This window comes from Fragaria vesca, unplaced genomic scaffold (assembly GCF_000184155.1).
Source record: "Fragaria vesca subsp. vesca unplaced genomic scaffold, FraVesHawaii_1.0 scf0513059, whole genome shotgun sequence".
NCBI classification, from domain to species: domain Eukaryota; kingdom Viridiplantae; phylum Streptophyta; class Magnoliopsida; order Rosales; family Rosaceae; genus Fragaria; species Fragaria vesca.
In genome coordinates this window covers 103,406-109,952 of record NW_004443439.1, presented here as the reverse complement: position 1 = coordinate 109,952, position 6,547 = coordinate 103,406, and positions in this window count along the sequence as shown.

Genomic DNA, 6,547 nt, shown 5'->3' with positions numbered 1-6,547 from the left:
AAACTGTTTCTAGAAATTCTTTAAATACCTCATCCTTAATTAATTTCCTTATATCTTCTCCGTACAAAAACTTTATTAAAGGGTGCGTCTATTGCTACCCCACAAACCACTTTAATCAGCCCACACGTTGTTGATTTATTGAATGACTAATATATCCTAATGTAAATTTACAGTGAGAGACAATAAGTTGTTATAAATTACAAATTCTTTTTTTAGATAAACACGTACTTCATAAACCTTAACCCATAATTTATCATATTCGATCTTTCTATGAAGTTTGAAGAAGACACTGGCATTCAATTGAAGACGAGGTGAACTGTTTATATATTTTTTTCTTCTCTTTTTTTTCTTTGTATGTTTCGTCTATCCCTTTACTCATTATTTCTCATATCAATTTTATATGTAAATTTCCATGTCTAGTTGCTCACTAATGTATATTCGATTTGTTTTTTTTTCATCGGCGTCGGAGTTTTTTCCAAGTAGAGTTTTACAAACATTGTGCATCTTGATATCGACGGATACCAATGAGTTGTTGAGTTGAAAGACCAATATACCCTGATGTAAAATTACAATAAGGGATAATAAATTGTTACAAATTACAATTTATTTTATTTTATTTTTTGTATAAATACGTACTTCATAAACCTTAACCCAGAATTTATCATATTTGGTCTTTCTATGAAGTTCGAAGACGCTGGCATTCAATTGAAGATGACGTGAACTGTTTGTATTTTTTTTTCTTTGTTGATGCTTCGTCTATCCCTTTACTTATTATTTCTCATATCAATTTTTATGTAAATTTTCATGTCTAGTTGCTCATTTATATTCGATTTGTTTTTATTTTCATCAGCGTCGAAGCTTTATCCAAGTAGAGTATACAAATATTGTGCATTTTGATATCGACGGATACCAATGAGTTGTTAAGTATGAGAGTTTTTTCTTGTTCTTAGATTGGGATTTACTTGTGATTTTTTTTTGTTCAATTGGTGATTTCACTTACCCAAAATATTAATGTTATGGTTTTCTTCAATTTCTTTTTGTTTTTGAAGTTCAATGACTATTAGAAGAACCTAATATTGTGTGTATTGCAAATCGGTGAATAAAGTAAATTTAAAATTAAAAAATATATATGCGGGTGAGAGGAGATGGAATGTAGGGTGAATAAAGCAAACATGAAATTGAAAAAATATATGTATGGTGAAAAAGCAGAATTGGAAAAAAGAGTATTTTAGGTATTGTAAGGTGAACAAAGTAGACTTACAATTAAAAATATATAAGTGGGGTGTGAAAAGAGCATGAGGTGAACAGAGTGATTTGTGGGGTGGCAATAGACGCAGCCCATGGGAAAATGCCCATTTAGTCAAAAACAGCAAAAACAAACCCCATTCTAATGAATATCTTTTCTCCATGCCCTTTTAATGATTTTCAAGAAAAAGATGTGTACCCTCACACACACATCTCTCTCATCTGTCTCTTCTTGAGATCTGAAACAAACACTCTTTCCTCCTTTTCTCTCTCCAAAACCAAAATCAGGCGAGTTCCGCAAGGTTCTTCAACACGAGCTCTGATCTCTAGGTCAGCTGCATAGGCCTTTCAGGTCGATCATGACGGCGGTCGACGACGGTCCAGAGGCTCTTCAATCACGACGGCCTTTTGATCATAGAGGCTCTTTAATCACGTCGGCAGTCCAAAGGCTCCTCAATCACGACGACGTTTCTCAACACATAATTCATCAGGCTCAACTGGAAAACGACGCTGGCGGTGTTCACGACAGTTGACGACGCCGTCAAAGACTACACAGCTGAGGAAGCCGAGGCCGGTCTCGTCGCTGATGAAGTGAAAATCGGCTAGCCAGCGCCTCAATACTTTTGAAAATGTGAGATTTAGATTGGATTGTAGGAATTGAATGTTTGACGAAGAACAAAGCTTCGATATGTAGAAACGGTGTCGTTAAGAGGCAGTCGACCTGTTTGCCGACCTTGAAGCACTCCAACTTGAATGACTCGGCGTCGTCCATAGCATACCAGACCCGCTCCACCAGTAGAATCGGGTACGACATTTGATCTTTGATTTGCTTCTCCTCTGAATTCATCTGGACTCGACTTAATGATAGGTCTTTACTAGCAAGTAATCCCTATGAGATGTTACAGGGGTCAGTAATTAAGTATTGAGTCATTAGCATGTTTATTAGGTGTCTGTATTTAATATTGGGAGTTATTTGAGGCAATAAGCTGTTATTTCTCTTTTTTCTATTATAATAAGTTGATTATTAGAGGTCAGTAACTTATTATTGGGAGCTAGTAACCAAGTTATTAGGGATTAGTAACCCGATTATTGGGGTCAGTAACTCGATTATTTTCTGGTATTTCTTCTTTTCTATTACATTAAGCTGAAACAAGTTGATTATTGGGGGGTCAGTAACTGATTATGGGGGGTCAGTAACCAAGTTATTGGGGGTCGGTAACTGAGAAACTGGTGACCGGAATCCGGCGACCGAAGAAAATATGAATTATTGGGGGTCAATAATGGCAACCGAAGAAATTTCGGCAACTGGTAACCGAAATCCGGCGACCGATGACCGGAGTTTGGTGAGATTCTGACAAAGTCTTCTCACTTTTTCACTTTCTCTCTCTATACATGTTGAAGTGGTGAGAGTAAAATTATCTTAAAAATATACAAAAAATATTTTTTTATTATGACTTTAATATAGATTTGTGTATCTGGGCACAAGTAATAACACCTTATATTGGAATGGACTCATGTCTATTAGATTTATTGGAAATGGTAATAAGAGGTTTAAATTAGTACTAAATGGACATTTTATATTATAGGATTAATTGAATTTTTTTTTTAAATAATTAATATAGTACGATTAATCTTATTATTAATTGATTAAATTACAAGTTTAACATTCTCAATTAATAAATTATTCAAATTTAAAATGTGAATAGTGGATTAACAGGCAAATTGATTTCAATAGGTGCATTGAAAAAGGAGTGAAAATTGCCAATTTTAGATGAATAATTTATTAGCTGTACCAATTTAATTGACGAATCAGCAAAAACCACACTTTATCTAAAATCTGGAGATGGAGTCGAATAAGGCCGATGAGGTGTTGAAGGCATTTTTTAATATTCAATCAAAGGCTAGAGATATCATATTTGAGAAAAGCTAGAGAAAGCCAAAGAGGAAAAGGAAAGGGAAGGACATACTCTATCGTCACAGGTCGGAACCGTCAGAGGGACGGACTGAGTTCCTAGAAAAACGGACGAACCGCCAATGTGACGGGCAGAGTTTCTGGTGGTGAAAGTTTGCTACCGATGATGAAGGCTACGTTGGAGAGAAAAAACCGACCAAGAGGGGTTTTTAGAATTGTAACCTTCACAACTTTAAGTGCATTAAGATAGAGTTTAAAAAATCTTTTGAAATTATAGTATCTTTTTCATTAAATGCTAAGGCATCAATGCCATGCTCCAATGTTTTTATTTTAATTTTTTTTGAGGTTGGTGACAAAATTTTATTAAATAAAAATAAACTCCATAACAGTTACATCATAAAAATAATAAAACGTTACATATTTAAAATACCTAAAGGTTTCTAAATAGAGAGCCATCAAGTTGCTTGATTTAAAGCTGGGGTAGAATACAAAGCGATTCTAGGACCAGTAATTCATGACAGATCACAAGAAATGTCATCATGCACACTTCAATGAAGAGTATGTGGAATAACGCTGCTTAGTACTGTTACCAAAATCTAAAATGCGATAAAGAAAATACCATAAATATAAAATTAAATTAAAAACAAACCAAAGCAACCCCATTGCAATGAAGAGTATGTGGAATACTGCATTCTTAGTATTGTTACCAAAATCTAAAATGCGATAAAGAAAATAAAATAAATATAAAATCAAAATTAAAACTAAAATTAAAAACAAACCAAACCAACCCAGGCCCAAGCCTGATCTAGCCTAGCTGGCAGCTCCATATGTAGAACTAGATCCAAAATGGGCCTTGACTCAGATCTGAACTTGACTTGGATTCGACCCAAACCCAGACTGGGGCCAATCTCCAGATTTGATTATGGCACCCACTGAAGTGGGCACCCCAACCAAAATTTTTCTCGCTCTGTTGCTGTCCACATGAAGGCCATCTACGACATGCTAGATTTGTGGGTGTTTCAGGTGCAACATTTGCGCGCTTGAGTGATTTAAAGGGTTTTCATGTCTAATTTCATAATTTTATCTACGTGCCATATACAATAAACCTTTATTAATAAATAATGTTGGGACCACAGAAAATTATACATTAGAGAGGTTATGATATTATCAATAACTGAATAATTGATGAAGTACAATGAAACCTCTATTAATAAATAATGTTGGGACCACGGAAAATTATACTTTAGAGAGGTTATTATATTATCAATAACTGAATAATTGATGAAGTATAAACAGTAGAGATAAAGAGAGATAGTACGAGAAGAGAGAATCATCTTATTTATTGATAGGAGCCTTTTATATAGGGAATTACAAAGTACCAATATGGTAATGATAAGAAATACACAATCCTATTCTAACTACATATCATGTTGGCATAAGACCAAGGCACACATATGGAATATCGTAGAACACTCCCTCTTGTGCCGCGCGCCGGTATGCCGGTGGTGCTGATATGTCGCCTCGTTAAAAACCTCGTCAAGTAACAAAAACCTTGTGAGAGAAAAACTAAACCTTGATCGTAGGAGAAAAAGAGTATCACGCACCATTCACATTTGATAATGACATGTATGTATGTGCTCCCCCTGAAGTTCGCACCTCCCCCTGATCTTTACATCAATCCTATGGCTCTTCCTGATTTTTACTAATCACAGAAGTATCAATAGCTTAGCATGTCAATGCTCTTTAACGTGTCTTCAAATGTGGCATTGGGCAATGATTATCTAGCTAGATCATGCCGTATAGTCCTCAAACATGATCTTTTATACTTAGATCTTAAGGAGAAGGCCGCTTATGAACTCAAAACATAAGTTCATGCAGGAAATTAGATTTTTGCGCAGTATGACCTTCAGTTACTAGAACAGCCGTAACTTCCTCTAGAAAATATGTATGAATGATCCGTAAACGGTTTTGGAAACTAGACTCATTTAGCTTTCCACACATTCTGGTTCATCAGGATATGTTCACAAAGTCCTGTCAAAGTTGACTGTTTTGGTAAAATCAGATTCTCGGACAGATCCGTTCTACTTTACGAACATGGCCATAACTCACTCAATGTGATAGGTATGATCAAATGGTTCACGTCCCTAGAAAGTAGACACATAGTCCTTTCCAATGGTACCAATTTTACCATTTTCCAGTGAGTGAGATTTCTTGTAGGTCCCGTGGAATTTGACCTCGAAACTTGACAGATTCTGATTTCTTTTTTGATGTGTCTTTCTTATGTAGGGATAGAATAATCCTCAACCTTTCATACCATTAAGTATTGAAAAAAGAGTTACTGCCATCACATTGGCGTTACATAGGCACATAGCTATACTTAGCTTTACAACTTTTCATAGTGAATGAGATGTCAAAGTCTTTTTTATTGTGTTATTGTACTTAGATGGGAATTCCATCTCTTAACACATATTTGTCATATTTCTTTAGACAAAACAACTTATCTCTCTTTAGAGCAAAGACTTTGACTAATCATGGGAGTATATGTAGGCCTCACTAGTTATAGAGCGCCTAAGCCGATTGATGGAAAATCATCATTAATACAGTCATCGAGTGCCTTTTCGAGACTGTGTCTTCCCAAGATTTTTTTCATTCTAACTGACACGACCTGTCACACCCCGACCCTTATATTTTTACCTTATTTACTAGCGTGATTATAATAAGAATTTTACCGTCCCGATCATTGAGTAAATAGTTTAATTGGTCCCTAGAGGGGTTTCGGGGACGATTACGTGCGGAGGATAATTCGTATGGGGAAAATACGACGACGGTAAAAATAGTAAATTTTAGCTAGTAAAAGGTAATTTTTATTCGGGTATTATTTTTCGGGGTGTTGAATTTTGGAATTTTGGGTTAAAAAGGGGTGTTGGGTCGGCTGGGCCGAGCCCAACCCATTTCTTCTTCCTTTCTCTTCTCCCTCTCTCCCGATTCTCTCTCCTCCCACCCGATTTTCTTCTCTCTACACCCAGAAAAATTCCGGCCGTCCTTCCGCCGCCGTCCGACCTCCGTTCGCCGCCGGACCGGTCCCGTTCGGTCGGTCTCCCTCCCAGCAACATTTCTAGACCGGTGAGAGGAGCCCTAGCGCCGCCGTGAGTGAGCGGTGCCGCCCGAAAGGCTAGGCTGCCCCGAGCTTCCCTTCGCCGGAACTTCCTCCTCCGGCCGCCAATCCGGGCAAGCTTGGTACGGTTTTGTAGCCCTCCTCCCGTGCAACAACCCCTCCAAGCAGCTCCCTCCCTCTTGAGCTAGGTAAGGAGAAATGTGGAGTTGAAATTTCTAGGCTTTTAAGTTATTTTCGTTCGATTAGCCTAGTTAGGCTTGGAATTGGGTGATGTG